At 36.1% G+C, this 20,274-nt stretch overlaps 1 long non-coding RNA gene across 1 annotated transcript in view; it reads right to left on the bottom strand.

Moving 5' to 3' along the window:
- Nucleotides 1-1,407: 1,407 nt before the first annotated feature.
- LOC143252652 (uncharacterized) overlaps nucleotides 1,408-20,274 on the bottom strand; it is a 105,728-nt gene continuing 86,861 nt past the window's right edge. Inside the window, exon 3 of the long non-coding RNA XR_013029095.1 lies at nucleotides 1,408-1,815. This is a non-coding gene — a long non-coding RNA (uncharacterized LOC143252652). The remainder of the gene's footprint in view (nucleotides 1,816-20,274) is intronic.

Genomic DNA, 20,274 nt, shown 5'->3' with positions numbered 1-20,274 from the left:
AGACATGAGGGACTTGCATTTCGTCTTGTACAAGCAGTCCGGGTTCTACGCACGTGCAAACTGTCTCCCCCCTAAAAAGAAGATGTCATTTAGAATCTCATTATAGAAGATGACAGGGTTTATGGCTAATGTTGACGTAAGAAAACTACTTTACGACTTGTCACAATAGCGTAAAGGTATTTATGGGCCCCTTCCACTGAACAAGGGCCCTATTTCTTGTTCTTCAGTGACGGAGCGAACCTTGTGTACATATACGGACTGACAAAAATGAAGCAGACGTATCTCTAAGAAGGCGCAATCTAAAGACTTTAGCCTAAGAAACTTAAGACTGGAGAAGGTCTAGCGTGTGAATAGCATGCTCTACTTTTATTTGTATTCTGTAAAGTGAATCTACAATTCCTGAAGGATCGGAGTTTTCTGATAAGAGTACTACAATCACAGATAAGATAGGGCAAGACTGCGAAGATAGTCGACAAGGGAAACAACGTCGAGCTGTAGATGACCAGAAACTAAAAATAAAATATAAAAAACTAGATTGTGCAAAAAAAGGTATTTTTGTTTAAAGTTAATTCAACTCGGTAGTATAGTTGATTACAAACGCCCCACAGCCAAGTGTCCGCGGACTTAAGACGCTATTAACCGGATTTCGATACCCGTAATGGACAGAGTACAGATAGCTGAGTTTGTAGGTTTGTGCTTAACTTCAAACAAACAAACTGGTTAGAAAATATGTTCATATACAAAAAGAAATGAAGCAAAAAGTGTTTATTGTGTAAAAATGTGAACTTGACTGCTAATAAAAATGGAAAATTTTTCTTTCTAATGTCTCTCCCGGGGGATCTTCAAGCTTAGAGACGCTAATATCAGGGATTCGGTTCCGTACGATGGACACACCAGATCGCCCAATGCGGATTGCTATAAAACAAAGAGTTTTGCTGATGTATTGGTCCGGCATGGCCAGGTGGATAATGCACTCGACTCCTAATCTGAGGGTCGCGGGTTAGAATCCCCGTTACACCAAATATGCTTGCCCTTTCAGCCGTGGGGGAGTTATAATATGACGGTCAATCCCACTATTCGATAATAAAAGAGTAGCCCAAGAGCTGGTGGCGGGTGGTGATGACTAGCTGCCTTCCCTCTAGTCATACACTGTAAAATTAGGAACGGATAGAGCAGATAGCCCTCGTGTAGCTTTGCGCAAAATTCAAAACAAACTAAATCATACGCGTGACATCACAGTCCCGACCTACCAAAGTGTAAACTAAGTAGGTTTAATTATGGTGTTTACAACAAAAAACAAAACACATTTTCAATGTTTTGGTTTAATAACAGCAAATCTCTTAAGATTTTTTCAGAAAACAAATACTACAAAGAATCATAAGTAGAACACTACGTTAGGTACCTGAACAAGTCTGAAATTAAAACCTTAGTTATATTTTTGTGGTCACTATGACCAGAATGTGACCAAGTGGTTAACGTGTCGGACTGCGGATTGGAATGCTTGCAGTTCGAGAAATGATGTCTTTGAAGACGCTTCGAGTTTTCAGTTGAGGGCATGTTATAAAATTAGTACTTAGTACTCGATGCCGTTATTTGGTTAAAAGATCCGATAAAACACTTCAAACCATGGGTGTCTTCCATCTGACTAGAAGTTCAAAAGGGGCAGTTATATCCGGATTATAGGGCTCTCCTGACATGGTCATTTAGGTATAAGTTGTCATATAGGCTGAATATTTCGATTTCGTTCAAGTTCCAGTGGTCATCATTGAGACTGTCACCCTTAAGACAAACCACTGTTTAAGGCTGCATGTTATTCTAAAAAAAAAAAAAAATCTTTTAATATTTAATTTGTTGGTGTAGTTATATATTCCCTTACAATAACAATTTGTACCTGATTTGAACCTTAATTTCAATTATTTTATTAGATAAAAGATAGGGTTCCTAAACCTCACTCTAACTTGCAGGTATTTCACGTACTGTGTAATTTATCATTCTCACGCTCGCTAAAACCTCCAGTGCCATAGGTCACTATAAAATTATGTGTTTGTTTGAAATTAAGCAAAAAGCTACACTACGGGCTATCTGTGTTCTGCCCACCACGGGTATCGAAATCACGTTTCTAGCATTGTAAATCAGTAGACATACCGCTGTGCTGCTTGGAGTCAAACATTATGAAATATATTGATACAATGTATTAAAAGTATCGTCTTTGTTTTTTAGTATCTACTTGCAGAGCAAATAGATGTCATGATGTCTGTTTAATGTATAACTTAGACTGACTGTTTGACGTCTTTTATGTCATAAGTCTTGTCTGTTACGTAAAGCAGGTAGAGAATCTTAAAGAAGAACCGACAGGAAATTACTAAAAATAAAACATGGCTGGTACATGAGGCTCAGTTCCGTTAATACTTCTCTAACCAAGCATGTTTGTCCATGATGAATAAATACCCATGGAAATCTCACGCAAAACGTTCCAGCAGGAAACATCTGTTTGTTCTGGTTCACGAAATTGTTATTTACCAGCAAGCAATCATGTGGCTACAAAACTGACAGTAAGAACAAGATAAAATAATAACTTCAAGAAACACAAAAAATGATTTTCAAATAGTCGCTATCACCAAAGGTTATGCTAAAAAATCGACAAACGTCTTCCCTAGAAAACATGTTTAATGAAGGTTCCTGGAAGTTATATTAATAAAACAGTTTACTCGTCTAAGTAAATCTGTTACAATAATTTCCGAACACTTTGTGTATAATAAAATTTAGAGCCAGTTTGTTTTTTTTTCAGTTACAAAGTTTGTTAAAATTACAGAACTACATTAAGCTGCTCAAAACGTATGGATATGGTAATGTAATATAGAATTACATTCAGCTGCTTAAAACATCTGGATAAGGTACCGTAATACAGAATTATATTCAGCTGCTTAAAACATTTGGATAAGGTACTGCGATATAGAATTACATTAAGCTGCTTAAAACGTATGGATAAAGTACTGTAATATAGAATTACATTCAGCTGCTCAAAACGTATGGACAAGGTACTGTATTATAGAATTACCTTCAGCTGCTCAAAACGTATGGATAAGGTACCGTAATTCAGAATTATATTCAGCTGCTTAAAACGTATGAATAAGGTACTGTAATACAGAATTACATTAAGCTGCTCAAAACGTATGGATACGGTACTGTGATATAGAATTACATTAAGCTGCTTAAAACATCTGGATAAGGTACTGTAATACAAAATTACATTCAGCTGCTCAAAACGTATGGATAAGGTACTGTAATATAGAATTACATTCAGCTGCTTAAAACATCTGGATAAGGTATTGTAATACAGAATTATATTCAGCTGCTTAAAACATCTTGATAAGATACTGTAATACAATATTACATTCGGCTGTTTAAAACATCTGGATAAGGTACCGTAATACAAAACTACATTCAGCTGTTTTACTGTAATACATGTAATACAAAATTACATTCAGCTGTTTAAAACATCTGGATAAGGTACTGTAATACAAAACTACATTCAGCTGTTTTACTGTAATACATGTAATACAAAATTACATTCGGCTGTTTAAAACATCTGGATAAGGTACTGTAATACAAAATTACATTCGGCTGCTTAAAACATCTGGATAAGGTACTGTAATACAAAATTACATTCGGCTGCTTAAAACATCTGGATAAGGTACTGTAATTGCAACTTGAATGTTTATGAGTGAAACGAGAACCGTGACTTATGAGATTTATATGTTACAGTCTCGCGACCCTCAGCTTGGGAGTCAAGCGCTTTTTCCACCAAGCTTGTAATGAAAGAAGAAAAACAGGGGAGTACTGTGTGTTCTTATAGAATATATTGATTGTAATTTAGGTAGCATATTGTTTGAGGTCACGCAATGTTTGTGAGTGATTAATATCCAAACTAGCATCGCACCTGCTGGTCCTCTAGCAAGTTGGGGTCGAATGGGCTCCACACTACAAGATATGTTTCGTACTATAAGACATGGATGCTTTGTAAGAGTGACAGTCAATACTTCAGTAAATGATTCATAGTAGGCTGCTGTTGACTGGCTGCCTTCCCTCTGGCCAGTAATTCAACATTAGAGACGGAAGCCATAGTAGCTTTACCATAAATACAATTCAGTTTCAAATTACCTATTTGTTTTTATACAGTTTGCAACCACATACATTAATGTAACCTTTCATTTTTGCCAGACACAAATCTTATTGTAAATAGCTACCAAAATACATTTTGGTGAAATTACCCATTTATTATGTAATATACATAGGAATATTCAGGGTGAGTAGTGAGATTAACAGAGAAACTGATAATATTTTTGTATATATACATGGACGCCTGCCTGAAAGGGACAAGAGTGAGCATTTGTCCCCTTACAGTTTACAAAAAACTTCCACGTTATATGATGTAAGCTTAACACCGTAGTTAAACCGAATATTTTTAGCAGGTTTTATCCAAACTGTAAATTTGCGCTTGCGTTTAAGCCCACATAACACATATTATTTTAGTCTGTTGACTTGCACTGCAAAAGACGATCCCCTACACCTATTTTTTTGCCTTTTCTCCCTGAAAATAGTTCCGTAGGTGCCTATGTACGTATGTATATGCTATTTCTTTAAATTAATTTAGGTTACTATATAGTGAAGTAAAACGGGCTCAGAACCCAATAGATCGTATCCTATTTTTGTTTAAGTTTTATGTCTATGTCTCATATGTTGTTAGGAGACTAATACCAACAAAATTCATTTGCTTATTGTTGAATTTCTCACGAAGCTACTTAAGGACAATCTGTGATATATGTACCTAATTTTTTACAAATGAATAGTGAGATTGGTCGTGCCATTATATCGTCCCCAGGGCTGAGAGGCCTAACACATTTGATGAACCAACGAAACCATGTACCTACAAGGAAGTTGGTGCACAAACAGTTTAAACGGAAGGTTTGGTCTGGCATGACCAGGTGGTTAGAACAATCGACTGGTAATCTGAGAGTCGCGAGTTCGAATCCCCGTCACACTAAACATGTTCGTCCTTTCAGCCATAAGGGTGTTATAATGTTATGGTCAACTCCACTATTCGTTGATAAAAGAGTAACCCACGAGTTGGTGGTGGGTGGTGATGACTGGCTGCCTTCCCTTTAGTCTTACACTGCTAAATTCGGGACAGGTAGCGCAGATAGCCCTCGAGTAGCTTCGCGCGAAATTCAAAACAAAACAAACTTTAGAATCTATATAGCCCCATTGGTAATTTTAAAGTTGAATATGGTCTATTCTAAGTTGTTGTTTTTTCAATAAAACATACACTGTATTTAAGTATTTCATCTAAACATTACTTTAAGACGACCAAACACTTGAATAGTTAGAAAAATAGCCAGTGTTGGAAAAACCAAAGTAACGTTTCGCTAATATTCACCAGACAATACTAATTCATACCAAATTTTCAAATGGTATTTTGAATATAATGATTATGCAGTACTTATAACAATGTGTGTCAAAATTAATACTTTAAATATATCCAGTCATTTAAACTATATTACAAGTTAATATTTAATATCTAATTTCTGTATTATACAGTGGTGTATAAAAGACATTTTGAAGGTATAAATAAATGACCTTATAACAGCAAATTTCTCACTTTACTTTAATGAGAAACTCAATGTTTTGCTTTACAATGTTTTCAAGAGCGTTCCTCTAAAACACAAACAGTAAAACGAACAATACAAGACTTGAAACTTTTGAAGAAAAATATCAAATTCAGTGTTATAAGGTTGTTTAATTGTGGTTTTAAAATATCAGTATTTACCATTTTAATTACCAATACGGATGCATCGCGTAGTCACAATTTTTGTAACTGACCATATTTCACACACACGTGGATATATTTTGGTCAACACTTCAGAGATATTATCCAAACTAACCAAGCTCACTGTTTAACACCCTGGTAAATGCAGAGCTAAGCGACTTAATAGTGTATGTTCCACTCCAGAAACTCACGTGTACTTTGGTGCAATTTGTTTTAAATCTAATTCACTACTGTCCATTGTTACATGCTGATCCAGCAGTAGCACGTGCGCTTCGGAGTAACACCCATTTATTTTTTAGTGTTTGGTAGAGGGGTGGATAAAAAGGGCGTATTTTGAGAAAGGTGACCCAAATTAATTAACTAATACTCATTAATATCGCATTTTATAGTAGTCAAAGTAAACGTGCCAATAACCTTATAGTGGTCACCGTAAACACGTTAATAACCCATATAGTAGTCATTGTAAAGACGTAAATAGCCTTACAATAGTCACTGTAAAGACGAAAATAACCTTATAGTAGTCATTGTAAGCACGTTAATAATCTTACAGCAGTCACTATGAACAGTAGTCACTTTAAACACGTAAATAAATAAATCAAGTTTAAGACAGCGCAATATTATGAAATACTACACAGCACGAATTATCACTTTATAGTTCTTTTCGGGAAAGCTGTTTCGTTTTAAACTTTTATTAACGCATTACTAACTTTTCCGTCTTAGCGATTTAAAATGAATACAATCATGCAGTAAACAAGTCCTCTACAGAGTGAAATAATGTACAATAATAAATAACCCTTACTTTCAGCTTATTGAACATCTTACACGTTTAAACAGCCCAGCATGGCCAGGTGGGTTAAGGCGTTCGATTCGTAATATGAGGGTCGCGGATTCGAATCCCGGTCGCACCAAACATGCTCGCCCTTTCAGCCGTGGGGACGTTATAATGTGCAGTAAATCCCACTATTCATCGATAAAAGAGTAGCCCAAGAGTTGGAGGTGGGTGATGATGATTAGCTGCCTTCCCTCTAGTCTTACACTGCTAAATTAGGGACGGCTAGCACAGATAGCCCTCGAGGAGCTTTGTGCGAATTTCAAAAACAAAAGAAACAAAAAACAAACACGTTTAAACGCGTGTATCGATAAAATCTCTCGTAAATACTCGTAATACATTTCTCCGAGTCGTAATGATTTTCTCCATTAATACTTATAAAATCAATTGTAAATTACTAGTTGCATTTACTTTCACGAATAAACAGATAAATATACTGTAGGGCAAATTACGCCAAACGGAAAAGTAATAGCCTAAACTTGTAACTATTGCCAACTAAAGGGTAATGCAGTGGTGACGCAATCCAGCTTTGGAATGTGCTACCGCCTTTGAAATGCGCATATTATAAAACGTCACTAAACGCTATTGTGGGTGAACAACAAAGGGTTTGCTAATTTCATGTATTACCGGTACTAACTAGTAAAGATATTCAACCCTAGATACTTTGCAGAACCAATGATACTTTTTATTATCAAAATTATTCCCGGGGTTATCTTTTTTATTTTTAAGCGATTGTTGAATTTTTATATTAATTACGAATCTGGATTGAAATTGAATATAAACTGGACAAGTGAGACCCTTTAAGCCTCCACTGAATTAACGATCCTGGCTGTGTCTATTCGATTTTTTTTCTTTAACATTACAGTCTAAGTCAGAAGTAGATTACGTACACCACCAAAAAGGGGTGGAATAATTTCATTGCAGTTATAAACTAGTAATCAACAGATGGCGCTAAGTGTTACTGCACAATTGTACTTTGTACTTGATCTACTCACAGTGTATTCGAATTATTCACATCAATAGCTTACAAGTAACACAGAATGAACAGCTGCACAGCTATACCAGACGTGTTCTAATAGGTACTGGTAATAAGAGGCATGTGGGAAGTCATACAAACAGGTGAACAGATGGTATATCTTAAACAACTCTAGGCAATAATTCATACATATATATATACACACAAATAGTAAAAGTTCGACTTTCATGTTGTCTAGCTCTTAAATTATCGATTAAGAGCATTTCGTTTCTTAAAGAATGTTTTTCTAAACTGATTATGTACCAATGTGCTTGTGGATCCACGACTTTGCTGGTTATATGATTCCTAAACCAATTGAGTCATATAAAAAATTAGGAAAAAAAAACCCCATAAATATTGTAGTTAAATCTACCAGTATATATGAGTAAAATAATTGAATCTCTACCAGATTACCCGCCTTGGCTATGTGTAATCGATATAATTAGATTTCTTTTTCTTTAACATTACAGTCTAAGGCAGAAATGGAATTACACACATAATCTGAAATGGGTGGAATAATTTAATTGCAATTATAAGATAGTGGTCAACAGATGGCGCCATGCACATATATACACGTGCATGTGTGTGTGTGTGTGTATATGTAAAGATGAGTTATCTCACTGTATCTTTTGAGGGTCTGGGAAAAACCATTCTAAAGGAATTTAGTAGAGGAACTTAGGTTGAGCCTCATTTCATTTCAATTTGACCACCTTAATGCGGCAAACGAGGGCTCAACTGATAGTAAAATATGTTGATGTCGTTAACCGAATCTGATATTTAATGGCAAGCATAGCACGCATGCCTTTGTATTAGACGGACGGTTCGTGCGCTACGGCTCCAAATAAAGGAAGAGACGATCCACACCACATTTATAGAATTACTTTTTAAGCCCAACATTGCCAAGTACTTTTACTTATAAAATATATTTATCAGTTATATTTAGAATTATGAAAGCATAATGAAGACGCACCGCAAACGATAATGATATAATAATTGGTATTTTTTCGGACTTACAACATTAGAACCGGGTTTTCGATACCCGTAGTGGACAGAGCACAGATAACCGGCTGTGTAGATTTGTGCTTAATTACAAATAAACATGTGATAAAAAATTACCACACCTGTACAATTCTTAAAGTCCGACGGAAACCAGACAAAAAAACCTACAAAGAGTTTTTTTATCTCTCCTAAAATTGCACCACGTGCTGTACCTATTAAAGTACATTTCCTTGCGAGTTTAAAACGTCTTCTCTTCAACGTGCGCGGAAACATGTTACTTTGCTGAGACACAACTTTAATTTGGTAAAATGGTCTCGAGAGCTAAGTATTAGCAGTTCAAGTAATCAAAATTTTTAGTTTATATAATAACAAGAACACATAATGAAAATGAAACGTAACAAGATATTCGTTGCTACGGAATTATGTTAGTCGTGACCACATGCTAGAATTCCACACTTTTCTGATACGACAACATAATATTTATCAAGTCAATATGATTTAAAATGAGCGTCAGGGTGATTTTTGGAAACAGAAGAAAGCGTTAATTTTGACCTAGATTCAAAATGAGATTATTATATGTGTTAAGGCTGTGTAAACACTGTACTTCATTCAGTGTCCTTAAATAACACGCTGGGCTTGTTACCTGGGTTGATTGTATACATTCGTGATGTGAAGATGCTACATTGCAATAATTTCTTGATTAATACAACCTGCACGTTCAGACTGAGAAAGTACCTTGTTATGCCCCTCACTAAGATCGCAACTATCTGTCCATAACATAGCATTTAACCACGCTGTATAAACACCGCATCATACACAATACGCAGATTAGAACTGTCCGTTTGCTCAGGTTGTGTAAATGCTACACAATCTTCGATATTTTAATTAAAGATAACTCTACAGGCCGTGTAAGTACTGTACACATGCATAATATCAAACGAAGTTTCCCAGTTTGCCCTTGAAGAAGAAAGGTCCACTCTGTACCTGAAATAAGCTGTTTATGTGTATAAACTCTATAAATGCTGTACCGTTTTTTATACCTGTTTGCATAGAATGCCGTGTTAAATACTCGGGTTAAAAACTGTTTGTATGTTGAAACCGACTAAGTAATACATTATCTCAGTTCTATATTCGAATTAAAAATGTCGAAGTCTAGTTAACTCCCCAACTGAAACTTTTCTCTTGCTCATGTATATTGCGCTGTGTTCAGTTGCTATGAAAGTCAAATGTAGAGGTGCTATGGCACTCCTGATTCCAACTTTGTTTGAAGTTCAAGCACAAAGCTACACATTAAGCTACCTGTGTTCTGTCTACCACGAGAATCGAACGAAACCCGGTTGCTAGCGTTGTAAGTCCGCAGACACACCGCTGTGTCACTGAGAGACAAGTGGCGCCTGTGCGATGTAAAATTAACACAAATAAAATAATAATGATGAAAATAAATATGTAATTAGAATTTAAAATAAATAAATAATATGGTATTACTAATCCTTGCCCTGAAAACCTAATCTGTAGTAGCTTTATATCAAATTGATAATAATGACAATTTAGTTAATCTAATTCCTACCATAAGAGCCATTATTAATTAAAATCGGTGATATAAATAGTGGTTAATTATTGTTATATTTGTCACTTCTGATCCAGCTTGAATGGCCTTATTGGTACTGGATATTACAGATGTAGTGTGGTTGACATATTGTTCTTTGCTTTCATTGATAAGATCTTAAATTAACCCAAACACTCTATTTTGGATGTGATAAAGAGAAAGCAGTAAAACAAGTTCTTTATATAAACACACACGTGGGACATACTAGGAACCACCCACTCCTATATCTACCTCGTGCATATTGACATTAAACAATGATCTAAACGACAGGTATTGTGTATGAAATAAGACCTACATTGATGAAGGACCATAGCAAATGTAACATCTGGTCCTCTACCATGTATATAACCATAGCCTTATGTTTATAGAACGTTCATATTTTCCTTGTGCCACACGTTTTATCTGCACAATTGTTTGTTAATCGCACAAGTAATTTCAAGAGGTCTTATAGACGAGAAATTTTAAAATACAAAATGGAATTGGGCACTCGAAATATTTCCCTGTCGCCACATTCCCAAACCAAAGGCTCCGCAGTAAATCTGAAGAATTATAACACAAAAACCAGGTTTTGATACCTGGCACAGCACAAATTGACCATTGTGTAGCTTCGCCCTTAACAAGTAAAGAAAAGCCATCGCCAATTCTTCCTAATGGTGGGTCATAATTGGTATATACTGTATTTACAGTCTGGGAGAGAAAACTCCTAATTAAAACTTCTGTTTCCTGAAAACATACAATATCACTCATAGAATCTAGTTTTACGTTTGTGACGATTCTTCATATACACTAAACGGAAATAAGTTCTGCATCTGTGATTTATACACCAAATTTGAGATTTAATATAGAATTACTTCATTTGAAATGCGTTACGTTACACCACTTACAAAACGTTATTTCGAAAACAGCTTTGAAACTAACACCAAATTCCAAAATTTACACACGTTCTTTGTTGTTGTTATTAGAAGATATTGAGTATCGAAGAAATACGTTAATTAAATAATACAAACAAGATAAACTTATTTATTTGTCAAGTATGTTTATTTATTACTGACACACTAAAAACGATTTTCACTATTCGTTTAATATGTGAATTATTTTTTAGATTACTCCAAAAGAGAGAAAAAAAATGCCTCATTACTGAATCGATCAGTAAATGTGAAATTTATTTTCTGATTTTTGTATTCATTAAATTGAATCCCGTACCCCATAAAATTTTGTTTCTTTTAACATACAAATTGTCTTTTTGTTAAGTTTGTTTTGTTTTTTTTGGAATTTCACGCAAAGCTACATGAGGGCTATTTGCACTAGCTGTCCCTAATTTAGCAGTGTAAGACTAGTGGGAAGGCAACTAGTCATCACCACCCACCGCCAACGTTTGGGCTACTCCTTTACCCATGAATAGTGAGATTGACTGTCACATTATAACTCCCCTACGGCTGAAAGGGCGAGCATGTATGGTGTGACCTGGATTTGAGCCTGCGACCCTCGGATTACGAGTCGAGTGCCTTAACCACCTGGCCATGCCGGGCCCTTTTTGTTAAGAAGTAGTAATAATCAATGCAGGGCATAAGTATGCCTAGATAAAAGTTTTAATCTGTAGTAAAATACTTTGTGGGATTTCCCAAGATAAAATCTCCATTTTTCTCTGTAAAATATTCGGCGAGTTAAAATAAGTCATGCAATGAGATTGATAGTGCACGTTTTGGCGTTATGACGTAAATTTCGTTTTGGTTTTTATCTGGGAAAATAAAATAATGAATCAATGAACGGGTACAAAAATTCACAAACCAAAATGATTTCTATTTCTAGCGCCATCTGTATTGTACTGGGAAATTAATAATTACACTTCCTAGTTTCCCTTTAGTACGTTGAAAAATTAATTGTCTTAATTAATATATTGTTGTTTTTTTTGTATTGAGCCTTGATCCATAGTGGCTAAGAGGTAGGTAAGTCAACATGCTTACGACGCTAAATATTGGGCTTAGATACCAGAAGGCAGAACACAGAAAACCATTTGCGTAGCTTTGCGCTTAACAACAACCAAACAAAATATTAAATTCCTATAAAGAGTCTCAAAGGTTGATTTAATGCAATATATTCATACTATAAGAACCTTGTTCAGCTGTGAAACGTGTTAGTAAACTAGTAGAAATACTCGACAGTTTAGTCTATTAATTAATGTGTTTTATTTTTAGTATTTTGAAAGATAAAATTGAAGATATTTACTAAGACTAGACAAAATACACTCTTCGTGTTACCCGTTTCTAGTTAAAAATATCCCTTAACATCTTTGGTTTAACAAGTGAAACCGAGATGATCGATTTTAACTACTGTCAACAAAAGCTACACAATGGACTATTTGTGCTGTGCTCACCACAGACATCTAAATATGGGGCGACTAAAAGAAAAATCTAATGTCATATTTGAAGATACATTCAACAGATTCCTGATGACGAGAAACCCACCTAAAATAAAAATGTATCTCAGGACGGCTGGTATGGGTGTTAACACTTTTACTGATAAAGAGAGTGTAACGTTTCGACCTTATCAATAAAAGTGTTAATACCCATACCAGCCGTCCTGAGACACATTCAACAGATTATGCCGTTCGACTGGTTTGTTTTGAATTTCGCCCAAAGCTACACGAGGGCTATCTGCGCTAGCCGTCCCTAATTTAGCAATGTAAGACTAGAGGGAAGGCAGCTAGTCATCACCACCCACCGCCAGCTCTTGAGCTATTCTTTTACCAACGAATATTGGGATTGATCGTAACATTAGAACGTCCCCATGGCTGAAAAGGCAAGCATGTTTGGTGCGACGGGGATTCGAGCCCGCGACCCTCAGATTACAAGTCGAACACCTTAACCCACCTGGCCATGCCGGGCCCAATCGTTTGAGAATAAAATAAAAGTGATTATTCGATGGAATGGCCTAAATCAGTCGTATATTTAGAACTAAATAGTCGGGAAAATATATTACAAATTATAAAAAATAAATTTCAGTTCGGGATTACCCTTCGTAGCAAATAACAGGAGAAATTTGTTTGTCTGTTTTTGAATTTTGTGTAAAGCTACACGAAGGCTATCTAAGCATATAAAGACTAGCAGGGCAGCTAGGCATAAACACCCACTTCCAACTCTTGGACTACTCTTTTATGAACGAGGACACCGACATAAAAAGTGAGAAAGTGTAGAGGTAAATAACTTAAGACAAGTAATTGATTAAACAAGCAAATGGGTACGTGAAGCTTTCTAGAGGATTAGTGAAAGCTCTAAATTCGTCTTAGCATCTTGAAAACCTACAGAACGCGTGTATGAGTTTTCAATCACAATTAAATAAATATGGCACTTCAAGCATATTACCATAGCATCATTCTTCTTAAACGGTCAGAACTGGAATATTCTTCCCACCAAACATGCTCATCCTTTCAGCCATGAGGGCGTTATAATGTTACGTTCAATCCCACTATTCGTTGATAAAAGAATAGCCCATGAATTGGAGATGGGTGGTGTTGACCAGCTGCTTTCCCTCTCGTCTTTCTCTGATAAAATGGAGACGTTTAGCGCAGATAGAGCCCCACGTGTAACTTTGTGCTAACTTCCTAACAAACCTTAAAGGCTTAAGTTCCACCTTTCGATATCGTTCAAATTATCGAGTTTCACAGCAAGGTACTGAATTTTTGTTTAGATAAACCTCTTTAGGTTAGCTACACGAATACAAAAAATGTATAAATCAAAACAACAATAATGGTAGCACAATGTTTACTAAATGCTAGTCTATCAAGTATATCGTATTATATCATCATTTTGACGTTATACGAATTATATTTTTTTCGATCCCTGAGATAAAAACCGGTTTAGTAAACTAATCACAAAGGTTCGCGAAATTATTCACCAACTGAATTTTTTCTGGTCTAAAGCGAACAACAGCTGTATGAGACTTGACTTAACCTGGTTTAACCATTTCCGTATGTGGGGGGAGGGTTTCCCCTTGGGCGAGTAACCTTGAATGAAGAAAATTAGACAGCTGGTCTGTGATCGGCTTAATACAGTTTCTGATTCGCTTAGATTTACAACTATACATACCGTCTTTATAAGGCAACAAGATCACGTACGCAGACGATTCTTAATGGAATTTGGCGAGACACGACGATCATCGTGGATGCGATAGGCCAACGAAAATAACTACCAAATGCTTCACGTTAAGTTCGTATTACTTACAATTTGCGTACTGTAGACCAGAAGGAGAGGGTGTCTGATAATCTCTTTCCAACACGTGGCAGTACATAAACTGATGCTAATAAAATGACGTTATTTTAACTGAAACAAGACGACACCTTTAGTGCCAGTAAATAACGATATATCGGTGGTACTTAGGTGAAAGACACATTTTGAGCTCGTAAACAAAGTTGTCACGAGTCGTGACAAAATGATACTTAAAGTTTTGGTAAATAGCGTTATCTTAAATCTAACAGGATCGTGATTACATCCGAGTAATGCTGAATATCGCATATGTATCTAAACGTAGGCCCGGCATAGCCAGATGGTTAAGGCACTCGACTCGTAATCCGAGAGTCGCGGGTTCAAATCCTCGTCACACCAAAAATGCTCGCCCTTTCAGCCGTGGGGGTGTTATAAGGTTGCAGTTAATCACACTATTCGTTGGTAAAAGAGTAGCCCAAAAGTTGGCGGTGGGTGGTGATGACTAGCTGCCTTCCCTCTAGTCTTACACTGCAAAATTAGGGACGGGTAGCGCATATAGCCCTCAAGTAGTATTTCGCGAAATTCAAAAACAAAATATGACATCGTATATAGTCAACAGATTTTCAAATCACTTTCGTACCTTATAAATGGAATCACCTCTCGTTTAGAAAATAAATAAATAGATATATTTCTTTGTTTGTTTGAAGTTAAACACAAAGCAACACAACGAGTTATTTGTGATCTATACTCATCACGGATATCGAAACCCGGTTTCTAACGCTGTTAATCAGCAGACGTGCCGTTGTGCCACTAGGGTGGATATATATGTAAAACAATCAATTGTGCAAATGATAAATATCATCAAGTAAAAGGATATTTTTACTTACGTCATTGTTGCCATAGTTACTCTCTGGCGAGTAAAATGTTTCGGTTAACTTATTGCTGGCCGGGTGTCTGTCGCAAAATATTTAGTAACTGTCATTCACCTGAGATACTTTAGATAATTGCTTCACGACTTGAAAAATGGACGTCGGCCGAGAAGCATCTACAGTTTGCATTATATTATCTCTTTTCGTTTTGTATGATGAGAAAAATCACATGCTCAGTAACGTATGTAATAATGACGTCTTGTCGTCTTTTGTATCCTGTCTTATAGCCAACTCCAGCTGAAGCTATGCTGTGTGATAACTTCCCTACTCAGTTAAGAAAAAATACAACATATATGTTGATTCATGGTTTTCAGAAGTTTGAAGTATAACAAAGAAACAACTACGGGTTACTGACAAAAGTAAATATCGGGACTCTTAGGCATATCAAAAAATCTTTCGAGACAACATTCCAAAAACCGAAATGACTAGTTATCTTACTTACATATTAACGATAATGAGAGGATACATTATTGTGCTAGGATATAATGTAATCTTACCCGAATCAAGATAAAGTCGCCTTCCACTACTGGTAAATAACGTATCATATCTCTGGACCTCTGCTGTAATAACTTACAAGGTTCTATAGAAACCGTTATATGCGACGCAATTATGACATAATCTAAGTTTTTCAAGTGAAAATCATACACGCATACACATATGTGCACCACATCACATCTTCAAGTTGAATTGGAATTCCAAATATGTGGAAAGTTTTAAATTATTGGATGATAAATTGATCTATTTCTGATTAGTAAACTTGTCAATTAACGTGATTTAAGTTACATCATTTCTTAAAAAAAATTACCTTTTATTGGGTGATTAATCTTTTCTGAAGTTAATCTTTGCTCTTTAATCGCGTTTTTTGTTTTTGTCGTTTTTTTACATTTCAGGTGACTATTTGTGTGAATTGTTGACAGAATGAAATAATTCACCTTCCTGCACAACCACCACGTTAGGTATACAACACAATACGCAACTGTATTTCACAACGATGAACTTTTGTGGCAAGTGAAAGATGATAATTTGAACCTTAAATGCAAAGCCTCGTTCCACAAAAGTTGTATGGCATAATACTCCAGCGAACACGACATGCAGCGAATCAAACAAAACACCAGATAACCCCCCGAATACCCTCTACCAGTCACGCATGTGTTCCTAAGCCTCGTAGTCTCAACAGGACAGCTATTACAGGCTTCAACAGTATAGAACCCCGTTTTATTTGCGAGATGGTGATAAGAAAGACAGTAAACGTGCTCCTATCAGTATTGGCACCGGATCAGCGGTACAGTCTGGTGCCCTATCAGCTACTGAGGAAAAACATTAGATGACGGGAACCGGTTTAAAAAGATCTTATATCCGATGATATATTTGAATTCGATCCTCAATGTCACAGAATATGCGAGTCACATTATATACAAGCTGTAAGAAAAAAATTAGAATTTAGAGAGACTTTTTCAAAATCCGAAGAGACTCTGAACACACTTGCTACTGATATAAAACAAAAACTGTTTCATAACAAGCAAACAGAAACTATCTTGTCAACATTACGTGAAAAACAATGACGAACTCTACTCGATCAGACAAGAGCTGCCAAAGAGATAGCCGGAGTGCTGATGAAACCTCTCACTCTTTTAATCCATAAGTTCGAAATTAAGGATAGCTATACACAAATATTTATTAGTATATTCTTAAGCCTAACCAAACAAATGAACAAGACATTAGGCTAATGACGAGTCCTCTTATTGTTTGTTTTAGATATAACGTAGTTGCTATGTTAGTATATATTTTTGGCCCCCACTCGTAAGTTTCTCATAGTTATACATTGACTGTCGGATTACACCTACGTTAATAAAACAATATTTAGTGTTTTCGTCTCATTCAACGTATAAGCTTTTAATAATTACTGCATTCTAACTGTACATGTGTCTGTGCTTTACATGACGTACGAAATAAGGCGAATATTTTGTGGTTATTTTAGCCATACCTACAAAACATTAATCTCTAATCTGTGTGTGCGTTAAACAAATTATATGCTTTTAGAAATAACTGCAATGAATAGCTAAAAAAACAAAACATTCCAAGAGCATGTGATTTAACTTAACGTGTAAGTATGTAAAGGCAAAACGCATGATGATACGATTACTAAGCAAGTCAACGCCTGCACACTAGATTAAACACCTAAATTATAACTAGTTAGGGCTTCGGTCACAGAGACTCTAAACAACATGTCATCGCACACACAAAGTGGAAGAAAAAGTTGTTTAAAGAAACAAACATTCCACATGTGATTCACGGTTGTATTATTAACGCGGCTGATGAGAGAACTAGAATACTGCTACATGTTTATATTTGAGGTCGGTACCTGTAGCGAAGTCACCTCGGTATGCCAAAGGGCTAGCTAGCATCAGAGAGTATTTCCAGTTCCAAGCAATTTCAATGGGGCCTAGTGCATTTTTATGGGGGAAGTAGGTCGGTGAAACAAGCGGAATGCACTGACATGGCAAAAATTTACAGCAGTTCTCTATACATTGTTTAAAAGGAAAGTAGGTACCTGTTAGTTTGGAATATGGCCTTGATAAAATTGCCTAACATATGTCGTATTTATTTATTTTAACGAGTATAGTATTATTACACATACCTTTATTCGAAGCTTTTGTTCAAATACGTTGAAGCAGGTATTTCTTTTTCTTCTTCAACAACATTAGTAATTTGAAAGTTTCTGAAATAATCGTTTATATCTGTATCAAGTTAATCTTTTCTGATCGAATATCATGATATATCCATCCTTCCCACAAGGCACTCACAGTCCCAAGATGTGGAGGCCCAGCATGGCCAGGTGGAAAGGCACTCGACTCGTAATCCGAGGGTCGCAGGTTCGAATCCCCGTCCCACCAAACATGCTCACCGTTTCAGCCGTGGGGGATTATAATGTGATGATCAATCCCACTATTCGCTGGTAAAAGAGTAGTCCAAGAGTTAACAGTGGGTGGTGATGAGTAGCTGCCTTCCCTCTGGTGTTACACTGTTGAATTAGGGACGGCTGGAAAGATAGCCTTTGTGTAGCTTTGCGCGAAATTCAAAACAAACCAAACCCAAGATGTGGAACGCAGGTTTTAGGAGCAACAAAACGCAAACCGTGAGTTTTCTGACACGCTAAACATTAGTTCGTATCACGCCGAACTGTTATGACACAACCAATGTACATTTTTCGCGACCATGTTAACAATTAAAATAAACACCCTCAAAAAACAAAAGGCGTTACTAACCGATTTAACTTTAAATACATAATAGACAAAATAATATATTCTCCCCCACTGTATCGTCGGATGATTGTTATATAGTTCATAAATGTTGTTTTGTTATTAAGAGCAAACCTAAACAAAGGGCTATCTGTACACTGCCCATCACTAGTATCGAAACTCGGTTTATAGTAGTATAAGTCCACAGACATACCACTGTGTCGCTGGAGGCCACTTTGTGAATAAAATATCCTCTAAACTTTAAAGTATACTTCATTGGTAGTCCATTGTATAAACATAAGACATAACAAAGAAATACTAATTTATTTAAAAAGCGTAGTTTACACTACAATTATACTTATAATCTTAGCATCGAGAAGGGATATCTATAACAAACATTTAAGCTCAAATATTTAGAACATTGCAAGGTACATGTACATGTATTTGTTGTTGTTTTGAAGTTCGCCCCTAATTTATAGAGGTGGGTTTCGAGTATATGACTGTTTACGATAGGTTTCATTATTTTAGTTTTACACAAACGAATGCTTACCATTTTATATATCTGACATGCAAGACCGGATTAATGATTTTATTGACCCTAGGCTTTTCAACTTATAGAGGCCCCCTCGAGACAGAACCTCTAAATACAATACGTTTATCGTCATAGCATGAGGTCCCCTAATTAGTGTGAGGCCTTGGGCTTCAGCACGGTAAGCCTATGCCTTAATCCGGGGTTGCTGCCATGAACAACTATTCGAATTCCACTAATATGTCTCCAGAACTCTCAACGAATATGGTAATATTAATTATGTAAAGTCGCATACGATGTTGACATATGAGAATGCTCCCACAACATGCACACGCTCACCCTATAATACTCCCAACAAAACTATATGTTTATAATTGTTACATACTAACTTTTCGTCCTTTATTATTATTATTATTATTACTGGTGCCATTATTACGAAAGCTCTATTACCAGAAACCTAGTTTTCATTATTGTTATTACTGTTACACTATATTTAAAGAACTGTATTAAAGCTAACCAACTTTTCTCTGTCTTTATTTAACTTTCCAATGAGTATCGATAAAGATATGCGAAAGTTTAAATGAGTTAGTTGCAGGCCCAGCATGGCCAGGTTGTTAAGGCACTCGACTCGTAATCTGAGGGTCGCGGGTTCAACTCCCCGTCCAGCAAAATTGCTCGCCCTTTCAGCCGTGGGTGTGTTATAATGTGATGGTCAATCCCACTATTCGTTAGTAAAAGAGTAGCCCGAGAGTTGTCGGTGGTTGGTAATGACTAGCTGCCTTTCCTCTAGTCTTATACTGCAAAATTAGAGACGGCTAGCGTAGATAGCCCTCGTGCAGCTTTGCGCGAAATTCCACACAAACAAAAGCGTTAGTTGCAAAAGAAAAGCAAACGTATATAACTTTTTAATTGCCAGAACCGCCACATTCAAATGATATTTCATTCTAAAGTTTCTATAGTATTTAAAGAAATGATGTCTGATGTAATAACATAGCTGGAGTATTTATTTATTGGGTTTTATTAACCGTGAATTAAATATCGAACATATTTGTTGCTAAGCGTATAGCATCAGACATTGTTGTCCACTATACACTGTCAG

This window comes from Tachypleus tridentatus, chromosome 6 (genome assembly GCF_004210375.1).
Source record: "Tachypleus tridentatus isolate NWPU-2018 chromosome 6, ASM421037v1, whole genome shotgun sequence".
Lineage (NCBI taxonomy): Eukaryota > Metazoa > Arthropoda > Merostomata > Xiphosura > Limulidae > Tachypleus > Tachypleus tridentatus.
Note: the sequence above shows the minus strand (reverse complement) of the source record. Positions and strands in the feature narration are given on the sequence as shown.